Here is a 13,127-nt window from a genome sequence, read left to right as displayed (position 1 = left end):
CTCGGGGATTCGATCTCGCAACTTTTCGGTTACTAGTCCAACGCTCTAAACACTAGGTTACCTGCCGCCACAGCTATACTACAGTCATGTTTAATAATTGATAGAAGGCTCAGAGGTTGCTATACTACGGTAACATCTAATAATTGATAGAAGCCTCAAGAGGTTGCTATAATTAGAGTAATATTTAATAATTGATAGAAGGATGCAACTTCTCCACAGACAACAGAACACCCAACTGTCAAATACAACAGCAGCCCCAATGTGCTGACATTGCTATTATCGTTTTACAATGACTGTTTTATGATTACAAGTGCTTGAGTGATTTACTTTGTTCAGTTTTTATGAACTCGCTGAAGATGTATATCACAGCTATGAAAATGAATCATTACATCTTCAGAGTGGGACAAACATCCAGTTGGCTTGAAGTATGTCTAGAACAGATTATCGAAGTCTTGACGTGTGTCGCCGGCTCTGAGCTCACTGAGTGTCAGTCTGGTAGATATGCTGGTAGATATGTAGAATATATGAGATATTAACATAGGGCAATATATTTAATCTTGGTGCTGGAATATGGCACTATACACTGTTTGATTTAATATAACATGCTCTTTACAGTAAAGCTTTTCTATCCTATCCAGGCTTTCTCTTCATTTTAGGGGTTTATATGTTACATACTGCATCATTCAAGGATCTTTCCAGATTGGCTGGGTAAGCAGTACAGACATATCACCATAGCAACCAGCGTGCTAAAAGGTCAGAGCGTTTCATTTTTTTTATTTATCTTTTAAAAAATGGTGGATATTTTCACCTATAGATTTTCATTTCTTCCATAAACAGATGTGACATTGAAGGAGAAAGACAATCATCTGAGTCTGACTGAATACTGCAGAGTTGAAGCTTGAAAATGTATATTTTTATATTTTCTTCTTCCTTTCACCGTTATCAATTCACACATTGCTGGAATTTATTTTTGTTACACAACATGTCAAAATGTAGTGTTAACATAATACTAACATAGTAAGCATTGAGTCATAGAAATGTTAATTTTCCAGACTCCCTCTCTCTAAAAACAAACCTCTTACATATTGTATGTTCATAACAAATTACCTCACATGAAGATTTAAATTACCACCTAGGAAAGGACCTATTAGGATGGAGTTTGAGTGGTTCATTTTCATTAAAGCATAAAAAAAACACTTAACTTGAGACAGTTACACCGGTTCATGCCGCAGTCTATCCGCATCTCAAATGACACCCTACACCCGACGCAGTGCACTACTTTAGACCAGGGCTCATAGGGCTCTGGTCAAAAGTAGTGCACTGCGTAGGGTATAGGATGTCATCTTGGACGCAGGTCTCTCTCCCATCTCTATTCAAATCGGGCAGGTTATTACAATTTGTAATTGCGTTGGGGTACATTATGCCGTGTTAATGCAGTTCAATAGGTATAGTAATTGTTTGTTCCCAGGCAACTGAAGGAAACCAAACACTGGAGACACATCTGCTGAGGGGGAGAATTAGAGAATGTGCACATCAGAGCAGTTTGGTATCATAGTCTGCAGAGTCAACCTATCGAGTCTGAGCCATATAAATCCTATTAAATTCTATACCTAATTATATGATCTGAGCCTTCTCTCTCTGCAGCCATCCTCCCTTTTTTAACAGACAGATTTGGATGGAGAATGTTTTGTTATGTTAATTAGATTCTCACACGGGTGCCTCAGACGTCTTAATGACCTTACTAAGAGCCTAACTATAGGAAATAAGGAAATGTCCCATTACGTTGACTTGCATGTCCACTTTTCATCGTTTGGTATCTGGACCAAATCAGACATCAAGGTTTGCTGCCAAAAATCCCGATGCTTTAACACAAATAGGCTGAACTCTGACATTCTGATCAGGGTAGGAACTTTCTTAACTTTAAATTATTTTCTACTTGTTAAACAGAAGTTGGCCTAGTCCAGCACTCTGGTGGGCCTATACTCTTAAAAAAGAAAGAATTCTTAGCCTCCCGGGTGACGTAGTGGTCTAAGGCACTGCATCGCAGACTCTGGGTTTGAGCCCAGGCTCTGTCGCAGCCGGGCCGCGACCGGGAGGTCCGTGGGGCGGCGCACAATTGGCTTAGCGTTGTCCGGGTTAAGGAAGGTTTGGCCGGCAGGGATATCCTTGTCTGATTGCGCACTAGCGACCCCTGTGGCGGGCCGGGTGCAGTGCAGGCTGACCAGGTCGCTATGTGTACGGTGTTTCCTCCGGCACATTGGTGCGGCTGGCTTCCGGGTTGGCTGCGCGCTGTGTTAAAAAGCAGTGCGGCTTGGTTGGGTTGTGTTTCGGAGGACGCATAGCTTTCGACCTTCGCCTCTCGTGAGTCCATACGGGAGTTGCAGCGATGAGACAAGACAGTAACTACTAGCAATTGGATACCATGAAATTGGGGTGAAAAAAAAGCATTGTTTGTCCTCATAGGGAACCTATTTTAGGTTCCTTGTAGAATCCTTTAACACACCTGGAACCAAAAGGGTTATGCCTGAACCAAAAGGGTTATGCCTGAACCAAAAGGGTTATGCCTGAACCAAAAGGGTTATGCCTGAACCAAAAGGGTTATGCCTGAACCAAAAGGGTTTTTCCTGAACCAAAAAGGGTTTTTCCTGGAAACAAAAAGGAGTTTTTCTGAACCAAAAAGGGTTTTTCCTAGAACCAAAAAGGGTTTTACCTGGATCCAAAAAGGGTTCTTCAAATGGTTCTACTTTGGAGACAGCCGAAGAACCATTTTAGGTTCCAGATAGAACCTTTTTGTTTTCTAACAGTGTAGCCTTGGTTCAGACGGGCATCAAGAAGATGAGTTATAGAGTCATCCACAGTCACTGACAAGGAAGTCAACGCTGTTGGAGGTTTTGACCAACATGTCAACAGCTTATGTGACATAAAACTACAATGCCTAGATGTCAGCAGTTTGACATGCTCTAATGAAACCATGTTGCAACGTGACAGGTATGCATCAAAGTGCATTTTTGGAAATCGTGATCGTTTAAAGCGGTACCTTTTGTGTATGGTGCCAATAACCTGTCTTACCTAACGACCACACCGGACATCTGATCGTGAAGGGAGACTGAGTGATTGAAGCCCCTTATCTTTATCCGCAATCAGACCACATTGAACTACCTCCCATCAGACCACATTGAACTAACTCCCATCAGACCACCTTGAACTACCTCCCATCAGACTACCTTGAACTAACTCCCATCAGATCACCTTGAACTACCTCCCATCAGACCACATTGAACTACCTCCCATCAGACCACATTGAACTAACTCCCATCAGACCACATTGAACTACCTCCCATCAGACCACATTGAACTACCTCCCATCAGACCATATTGAACTACCTCCCATCAGACCACATTGAACTGCCTCCCATCAGACCACCTTGAACTACCTCCGGTACAGAAACAGGTAGAATTACATGAAATATACACTGAGTGTACAAAACATTAAGAACACCTGCTCGTTCCATGACATACTGTAGACAGACCAGGTGAATCCAGGTGAAAGCTATGATCCCTTATTGATCCACTATCAATCAGTGTAGATGAAGGGGAGGAGACGGGTTAAAGAAGGATTTGTAAGCCTTAAGACAATTGAGACATGGATTGTGTATGTGTACCATTCTGAGGGTGAATGGGCACGACTAAATATTTAAATGCATTTGAATGGGAGTAGGTGCCAGGCACACCGGTTTGTGTCAAGAACTGCATCGCTGCTGGGTTTTTCACGCTCAACAGTTTCCCGTGTGTATCAAGAATGGTCCACCACCCAAAGGACATCCAGCCAACGTGCTACAACTGGAGCCCTTTCGACACCTTGGAGAGTCCACGCCCGGCGAACTGAGGCTGTTCTGGGGGTGAAAGGGACTGCAACTCAATATTGGGAAGGAGTTCCAAATGTTTCTACATACAGTCAAACACCCTTTCTACATCTGTCAGGTTGGTGGCAACATTTTTAAATAAATAAACAGTCTGGCTCTGTTTGGGGATAACACATATCAAGGTATTGCACCCAACACATCCACATCCACAGATATCATTCCCCAATTCTCTTTTCTCCCTGGAGGGATCTCAGGCCCAGTTACTGAGAGCGACTTTAATTTAAACATTCTGACATTTTCAAGCCTTGAGCATCTTTGATCTTTGTCTGATCGGTTCATCTTCTATGTCTCATGTACTGCGTTTTAGGCCCCCAAGGATAAAAGTTAGCCATTCTGACGCAGAGGCTGCTTCCTAAGTGGTACCCTGTTCCTAACATAGTGCACTATTTTTGACCTGCGCCCTATTGTCCCCAATTACACCCTATTCCCTATGGGCCAAGGTCAAAAGCAGTGCACTATATAGGGAATATGGTGCGATTTTGAACGATAGGGCCCTGGTAAAAAGCAGTGCACTATATAGGGAATATGGTGCGATTTTGAACGATAGGGCCCTGGTAAAAAGCAGTGCACTAAATAGGGAATATGGTGCGATTTGAGACACAGACAGATAGGCATTCAGGTGGAAGAGCGAGGCCCTGAGCAGTGTCTCATGTTAGTGTGAGCATTAGTCTGGTGTGATCAATTCTGCTCATTCTGTGGACAAGGAGAAGCGTCATTCCCATGAATCTCTCTCTCTCTCTCTCTCTCTCTCTCTCTCTCTCTCTCTCTCTCTCTCTCTCTCCTCTTGTTTGGTTTATATTTAGAGACAGCCTTGTGACATCGCCTTGAGTTTCTGCTTCATTAAGCAAGCTTTTTGTTAAAACAACTATTACATTTTGATATTCAACTGATTTGTATGACCAATGTGGATGTATTCGGCACTGTGGATGTAGTGGGCACTGTGGATGTAGTGGGCACTGTGGATGTTGAGGACTCTGTGGATGTAGTGGGCACTGTGGATGTAGTGGGCACTGTGGATGTATTGGGCACTGTGGATGTATTGGACACTGTGGATGTAATGGGCACTGTGGATGTAATGGGCACTGTGGATGTAGTGGGCACTGTGGATGTAGTGGACACTGTGGATGTAATGGGCACTGCGGATGTAATGAGCACTGTGGATGTAGTGGGCACTGTGGATGTAGTGGGCACTGTGGATGTAATGGGCACTGTGGATGTAATGGGCACTGTGGATGTAGTGGGCACTGTGGATGTAGTGGGCACTGTGGATGTAATGGGCACTGTGGATGTAGTGGACACTGTGGATGTAGTGGGCACTGTGGATGTAGATGACACTGTGGATGTAGATGACACTGTGGATGTAATGTGCACTGTGGATGTAATGGACACTGTGGATGTAGATGACACTGTGGATGTAGATGACACTGTGGATGTATTGGACACTGTGGAGGTAATGGGAACTGTGGATGTAGTGGGCACTGTGGATGTAGTGGGCACTGTGGATGTAGTGGGCACTGTGGATGTATTGGACACTGTGGATGTAGTGGGCACTGTGGATGTAGTGGGCACTGTGGATGTATTGGGCACTGTGGATGTATTGGACACTGTGGATGTAATGGGCACTGTGGATGTAATGGGCACTGTGGATGTAATGGGCACTGTGGATGTAGTGGGCACTGTGGATGTAGTGGACGCTGTATGTGTAGTGGGCACTGTGGATGTAATGGACACTGTGGATGTGTTGGGCACTGTGGATGTAGTGGGCACTGTGGATGTATTGGGCACTGTGGATGTATTGGGCACTGTGGATGTAATGGGCACTGTGGATGTATTGGACACTGTGGATGTAGATGACACTGTGGATGTAGATGACACTGTGGATGTATTGGGCACTGTGGAGGTAATGGGAACTGTGGATGTAGTGGGCACTGTGGATGTAGTGGGCACTGTGGATGTAGTGGGCACTGTGGAGGTAATGGGCACTGTGGATGTAGTGGGCACTGTGGATGTAGTGGGCACTGTTGATGTAGTGGGCACTGTGGATGTAGTGGACACTGTGGATGTAATGGGCACTGTGGATGTAATGGGCACTGTGGATGTAGTGGGCACTGTGGATGTATTGGGCACTGTGGATGTAATGGGCACTGTGGATGTATTGGGCACTGTGTATGTATTGGACACTGTGGATGTAGAGGACACTGTGGATGTAGTGGGCACTGTGGATGTAGTGGGCACTGTGGATGTAGTGGGCACTGTGGATGTATTCGGCACTGTGGATGTAGTGGGCACAGTGGATGTATTCGGCACTGTGGATGTATTGGGCACTGTGGATGTAGTGGACACTGTGGATGTAGTGGGCACTGTGGATGTAGTGGACACTGTGGATGTAGTGGGCACTGTGGATGTATTGGGCACTGTGGATGTAGTGGGCACTGTGGATGTATTCGGCACTGTGGATGTAGTGGGCACTGTGGATGTATTGGGCACTGTGGATGTAGTGGGCACTGTGGATGTAGTGGGCACTGTGGATGTAGTGGACACTGTGGATGTAGTGGGCACTGTGGATGTAGTGGGCACTGTGGATGTAATGGGCACTGTGGATGTAATGGGCACTGTGGATTTATTGGGCACTGTGGATGTAATGGGCACTGTGAATGTATTGGGCACTGTGGATGTAATGGGCACTGTGGAAGTAATGGGCACTGTGGATGTAATGGGCACTGTGGATGTAGTGGGCACTGTGGATGTAGTGGGCACTGTGGATGTATTGGGCACTGTGGATGTATTGGGCACTGTGGATGTATTGGGCACTGTGGATGTAGTGGGCACTGTGGATGTAATGGGCACTGTGGATGTATTGGGCACTGTGGATGTAGTGGGCACTGTGGATGTAATGGGCACTGTGGATGTAGTGGGCACTGTGGATGTATAGGACACTGTGGATGTTGAGGGCACTGTGGATGTAATGGGCACTGTGGACGTAATGAGCACTGTGGATGTATAAGGCACTGTGGATGTATTGGGCACTGTGGATGTAGTGGGCACTGTGGATGTAATGGGCACTGTGGTTGTAGTGGGCACTGTGGATGTAATGGGCACTGTGGATGTAGTGGGCACTGTGGATGTAGTGGGCACTGTGGATGTAATGGACACTGTGGATGTAGAGGACACTGTGGATGTAGTGGGCACTGTGGATGTAATGGGCACTGTGGATGTAGTGGACACTGTGGATGTAATGGGACTGTGGATGTAATGGGCACTGTGGACGTAATGAGCACTGTGAATGTAGAGGACACTGTGGATGTAGAGGACACTGTGGATGCAGTGGGCACTGTGGATGTAGTGGGCACTGTGGACGTAATGAGCACTGTGGATGTATTGGGCACTGTGGATGTAATGGGCACTGTGGACGTAATGAGCACTGTGAATGTAGAGGACACTGTGGATGTAGAGGACACTGTGGATACAGTGGGCACTGTGGATGTAGTGGGCACTGTGGACGTAATGAGCACTGTGGATGTATTGGGCACTGTGGATGTATTGGACACTGTGGATGTAATGGGCACTGTGGATGTATAGGGCACTGTGGATGTATTGGGCACTGTGGATGTAGTGGGCACTGTGGATGTAATGGGCACTGTGGATGTAGTGGGCACTGTGGATGTAGAGGACACTGTGGATGTAATGGGCAATGTGGATGTTGAGGACAATGTGGATGTTGAGGACACTGTGGATGTAATGGGCACTGTGGATGTTGAGGACACTGTGGATGTTGAGGACACTGTGGATGCAGTGGGCACTGTGGATGTAATGGGTACTGTTGATGTAGTGGGCACTGTGGATGTAATGGGCACTGTGGATGTATTGGGCACTGTGGATGTTGAGGACTCTGTGGATGTAATAGACTTTAGATATATATTACATATTTATACTGCACAGACTAACCTATGGTACTCAGTGACACTGTGCGGAGTTTACGCAAATACGTTCATCTTAGTATTGTGCCCGTCCGCCCACATCGCTTCCCTTCATTGAATGGGTCTCCGGTGTGTTATTACCCCCAACGCATTGAAAGGGATCACGGCCGTTTGAGACTGAAAAGCCCTGTGCGGATTGACTAACTATGGAATACATGCAGCACCCGAAGGACACTGTCATGCATAATAGGTGGTTGGTCCACAGTGGGGTGAGTATACTGGTAGCTAGAATGTAGACTGATGGTTGCTCCCCATTGAGTATACTGGTAGCTAGAACATAGACTGATGGTTGGTCCCCAGTGAGTATACTGGTAGTTAGAATGTAGACTGATGGTTGGTCCCCAGTAAGTATACCTGTAGTTAGAATGTAGACTGATGGTTGATCCCCAGTGAGTATACTGGTAGCTAGAATGTAGACTGATGGTTGGTCCCCAGTGAGTATACTGGTAGCTAGAATGTAGACTGATGGTTGGTCCCCAGTGAGTATACTGGTAGTTAGATTGTAGACTGATGGTTTGTCCCCAGTGAGTATACTGGTAGTTAGATTGTAGACTGATGGTTTGTCCCCAGTGAGTATACTGGTAGTTAGATTATAGACTGATGGTTTGTCCCCAGTGAGTATACTGGTAGTTAGATTGTAGACTGATGGTTTGTCCCCAGTGAGTATACTGGTAGTTAGATTATAGACTGATGGTTGGTCCCCAGTGAGTAGACTGGTAGTTAGATTATAGACTGATGGTTGGTCCCAGTGAGTAGACTGGTAGTTAGATTATAGACTGATGGTTGGTCCCCAGTGAGTGTACTGGTAGCTAAAACATAGACTGATGGTTGGTCCTCAGTGAGTATACTGGTAGCTAGAACATAGACTGATGGTTGGTCCCCAGTGAGTATACTGGTAGCTAGAACATAGACTGATGGTTGGTCCCCAGTGACTATACTGGTAGCTAGAATATAGACTGATGGTTGGTCCCCAGTGAGTATACCTGTAGCTATAATGTAGACTGATGGTTGGTCCCCAGTGAGTATACTGGTAGCTAGAATGCAGACTGATGGTTGGTCCCCAGTGAGTATACTGGCAGTTAGAATGTAGACTGATGGTTGGTCCCCAGTGAGTATACTGGTAGTTAGATTATAGACTGATGGTTCGTCCCCAGTGAGTATACCTGTAGCTATAACATAGACGGATGGTTACCTATCTTGTTATGTATATTTTAACCTTTTAATAAAAAATATTCCCGGCTTGTTGATAAACCAGTAGGCTTATTCCACAGGATTGCAGATCCAGCTAGTCGAGTCGTTTTGTTTGTGAGGTGCATTGGCAATAAGCTTTATCCTTTCTTTACAACAAAATTTTATTTACCACTTGGTTGTATATTATATCACCCTGTTACAAGCCTTCCCAGTCAACACCAACTCATGAGATTGCATACTGCATTTGTTCGAGAGATGTCCAGTTTGCTGCCGAACATACAGCATAAAGAAGACCATCAAGGGGCCCTCATCATCACATCATCGTGTGTGTTTGGAAAATCTACAGTACATAAATTCAGTTATTTAATTCTTCACATATTACGCTGTAGGCTACGGACCTATTCAAAGCTTCCTCCAGCATCTCACCATAGACACACACCCAAGAAACACCCACATCAAACCACACCCCCAAGCCGACTCGGCTTTGGTTTCTCTCATGGCCGCCAGCATTTCTTGAGGAACAAGCCAAAAATACTATCGGATGAAGTTCCCTTGAACAGAAAATCAACTTCTGGTGTAAAAACCATGGAAATTAAAAAAACTAGAAACTATGTTTTAAGTGGGAAGTAGGAAATGGTCTGAAGCCGAAAATAAAAACATAATGGACTTTTCAGTGTCCTGCTATTAAAATAATATACAATATATATATATGTACAGTACCAGTCAAAAGTTCGGGCACACCTACTTATTCCTGGGTTTTTCTTTATTTTTACTATTTTCTACAACAACAAAAAATTCTATTATTCTATTATCTATTTTCTACTATGAAATAACACATATGGAATCATGTAGTAACCAAATAATTGCTTAAAAAAATCAACATATATTTGGCATTCTTCAAAGTAGTCACCCTTTGCCATGATGACAGCTTTGCACACTCCTGGCATTCTCTGAACCGCCTTCAACTGGAATGTTTTTCCAACAGTCTTGAAGGAGTTCTCACATATGCTGAGCACTTGTTGGCTGCTTTTCCTTCACAGCATGGAGGTGTGTTTTGGGTCATTGTCCTGTAGAAAAGCAAATTATTGTCCCACTAAAGGCAAACCAGATGTAATGGCGTATCGCTGCAGAATGCTGTGGAAGCCATAATGGTTAAGTGTGCCTTGAATTCTAAATAAATCACAGACATTGTCACCAGCAAAGCACCCCCACACCATCACACCTCCTCCTCCATGCTTCACGGTGGGAACCACACATGCGGAGATCATCTGTTCACCTACTCTGCGTCTCACAAAGACACAGCGTTTGGATCCAAAAATATCCAATTTGGACTCATCAGAGGAAAGGACAGATTTCCACCTGTCTAATGTCCATTGCTTGTGTCTCTTGGCCCAAGCAAGTCTCTTCTTCTTATTGGTGTCATTTAGTAGTGGTTTCTTTGCATCAGTTCGACCATGAAGGCCTGATTCATGTAGTCTCCTCTGAACAGTTGATGTTGAGATGTGTATTGTTCTTGAGCTCGGTGAAGAATTTATTTGGACTGCAATTTCTGAGGCTGGTAACTCTAATGAACTTGTCCTCTGTAGCAAAGGTAACTCTGGGTCTTCCTTTCCTCATGAGAGCCAGTTTCATCATAGCGCTTGAGGATTTTTGTGACTGCACTTGAATGACATTTACATTACATTTAAGTCATTTAGCAGACGCTCTTATCCAGAGCAACTTACAAGTACATACATTCATACTTTTTTTTTTTGTACTGGCCCCGTGGGAATCGAACCCACAGCCCTGGCGTTGCAAGCGCCATGCTCTACCAACTGAGCCACACGGGGCCCTCCCAATGATTGGGAGTTCTTGACATTTTCTGGATTGACTGACCTCATTCTGTGCACCAGTTCCGGAGGTCTACCTTCACCGGCCTCTAGGCGTCACTGAACTGTTTCATTATGCACACCTGATTCCAATTCCCCTGATTGGTAATTGTATATATGTGCCCTCTGTTTACCATTGTTTTGTCGGTTTACTGTTACCACTGTCCGTTGGTCTTGTGAGTACCTGTGCTTTGTTGTTTCGGCTTTCGTGCTGCGTATATTGTGTACTTGTTATTACGGGTCTCGTCCCATGAATAGTTGTGTACTTGTTATTACGGGTCTCGTCCCTTGTATTGTTATTACGGGTCTCGTCCAGTGTATTTTTATTACGGGTCTCGTCCGGTGTATTGTTATTACGGGTCTCGTCCCGTGTATTGTTATTTCGGGTCTCGTCCAGTGTATTGTTATTACGGGTCTCGTCCGGTGTATTGTTATTACGGGTCTCGTCCCGTGTATTGTTATTACGGGTCTCGTCCGGTGTATTGTTATTACGGGTCTCGTCCAGTGTATTGTTATTACGGGTCTCGTCCGGTGTATTGTTATTACGGGTCTCGTCCAGTGTATTGTTATTACGGGTCTCGTCCCGTGTATTGTTATTACAGGTCTCGTCCGGTGTATTGTTATTACGGGTCTCGTCCAGTGTATTGTTATTACGGGTCTCGTCCGGTGTATTGTTATTACGGGTCTCGTCCGGTGTATTGTTATTACGGGTCTCGTCCCGTGTGTTGTTATTACGGGTCTCGTCCCGTGTGTTGTTATTACGGGTCTCGTCCTGTGTATTGTTATTACGGGTCTCGTCCTGTATATTGTTATTTTGGGTCTCGTCCTGTGTATTGTTATTACGGTTCTTGTCCGGTGTATTGTTATTACCGGTCTCGTCCTGTGTATTGTTATTACCGGTCTCGTCCCTTGTATTTATTACAGGTTTAACCTCGCTCTTTTGTTTGGGTTACATCCCTGTGTGTCACGACTTCTGCCGAAGTCGGTCCCTCTCCTAGTTCGGGCGGCATTCGGAGGACGAAGTCACCGGTCTTCTAGCCATCGCCGCTCCACCTTTCATTTTCCATTTGTTTTGTCTTGTTTACCCGCACACCTGGTTCACATTCCCTCATCAGACTAAATGTATATTACCCTTTGTTTCCCCCATGTCTGTGTGTGGGATTGTTATTTGCTTAGGGTGTTACACTACAGGCTGGCTTGCGCTAGGTTTCTTTCAAACCTAGGTTGTTTGTTTTGTTTAATCCGGTTCATGTTACCGTGGTTGTGCTTTGTGCTGCCTCGCCTGTGCCTTTGGGCCAGGGTGTATATTAAAGTTCTCCTGTTATCACCCATCTCTGCTCTCTTGCTCCTGACTTCCCGGCAACCATTCACTCACCCCGTTACACTGTGTTTTTGTATACCTGTTTGTTTTGGGCTTCGTCCGGGTGCCCTTCATGGCATGTTGTATTTTTGTGTGTAGGATTAAAACCCCCTATTACGTATTCCTGCGCCTGTCTCCAATCATTTATACTACGTGACACAGACACATTTAGAAGGAAAGCAATTCCACAAATATACTTTTTAAAAGGCTGTTAATTTAAATGCATTCCAGGTGACTACCTGGAGCTGGTTACTACATGATTCTATAGGTGTGTGTCCAAACGTTTGACTGGTACTGTGTATATATATCTATATACACTACATGACCAAAAGTGTGTGGACACCTATTCGTCGAACATATCATTCCCAAATCAAGGGCATTAATATGTAGTTGGTTCTCCCTTTGCTTTCCACTGCGCTGAGAGTCACTGAGCTGTTCAGTAAGGCCATTCTACTACCAATGTTTGTCTATGGAGATTGAATGGCTGTTTGCTCGATTTTATTCACCTGACAAGTAGTGTACAGTTGAAGTTGAAGTGTACCTATGATAAAAAATGAAAGACCTCTACATTCTTTGTAAGTAGGAAAACCTGCAAAATCGGCAGTGTATCAAATACTTGTTCTCCCCACTGTAGGTCTTGGATGGCAGGCAGCCCAGATCTTGATTCCATATTTTCAGGGTTTAGATGGTATGTACTGCCTGAAGGGGCAGCGGCCCATAAATGACATTAGCTGCTCATCAACAGTAACGTTGGGCCCAGGGTTGTAAAACAGGGGAAGGTGGTCCACCCACGTGTCCCACACTGACC

General features: G+C 44.9%; 1 non-coding gene across 1 annotated transcript; it reads right to left on the bottom strand.

The window, feature by feature from the left end:
* Positions 1-10,848: 10,848 nt before the first annotated feature.
* On the bottom strand, positions 10,849-10,922 carry trnaa-ugc (transfer RNA alanine (anticodon UGC)). Its single transcript has one exon. It is a non-coding gene; the product is annotated as a tRNA-Ala (tRNA).
* Positions 10,923-13,127: the final 2,205 nt, after the last annotated feature.

This window comes from Salvelinus fontinalis, unplaced genomic scaffold (assembly GCF_029448725.1).
Source record: "Salvelinus fontinalis isolate EN_2023a unplaced genomic scaffold, ASM2944872v1 scaffold_0009, whole genome shotgun sequence".
In the NCBI taxonomy this organism is placed as follows: Eukaryota; Metazoa; Chordata; class Actinopteri; order Salmoniformes; family Salmonidae; genus Salvelinus; species Salvelinus fontinalis.
The sequence above is the reverse complement of the archived record's forward strand: the minus strand, read 5'-3'. Positions and strand labels throughout refer to the sequence as shown.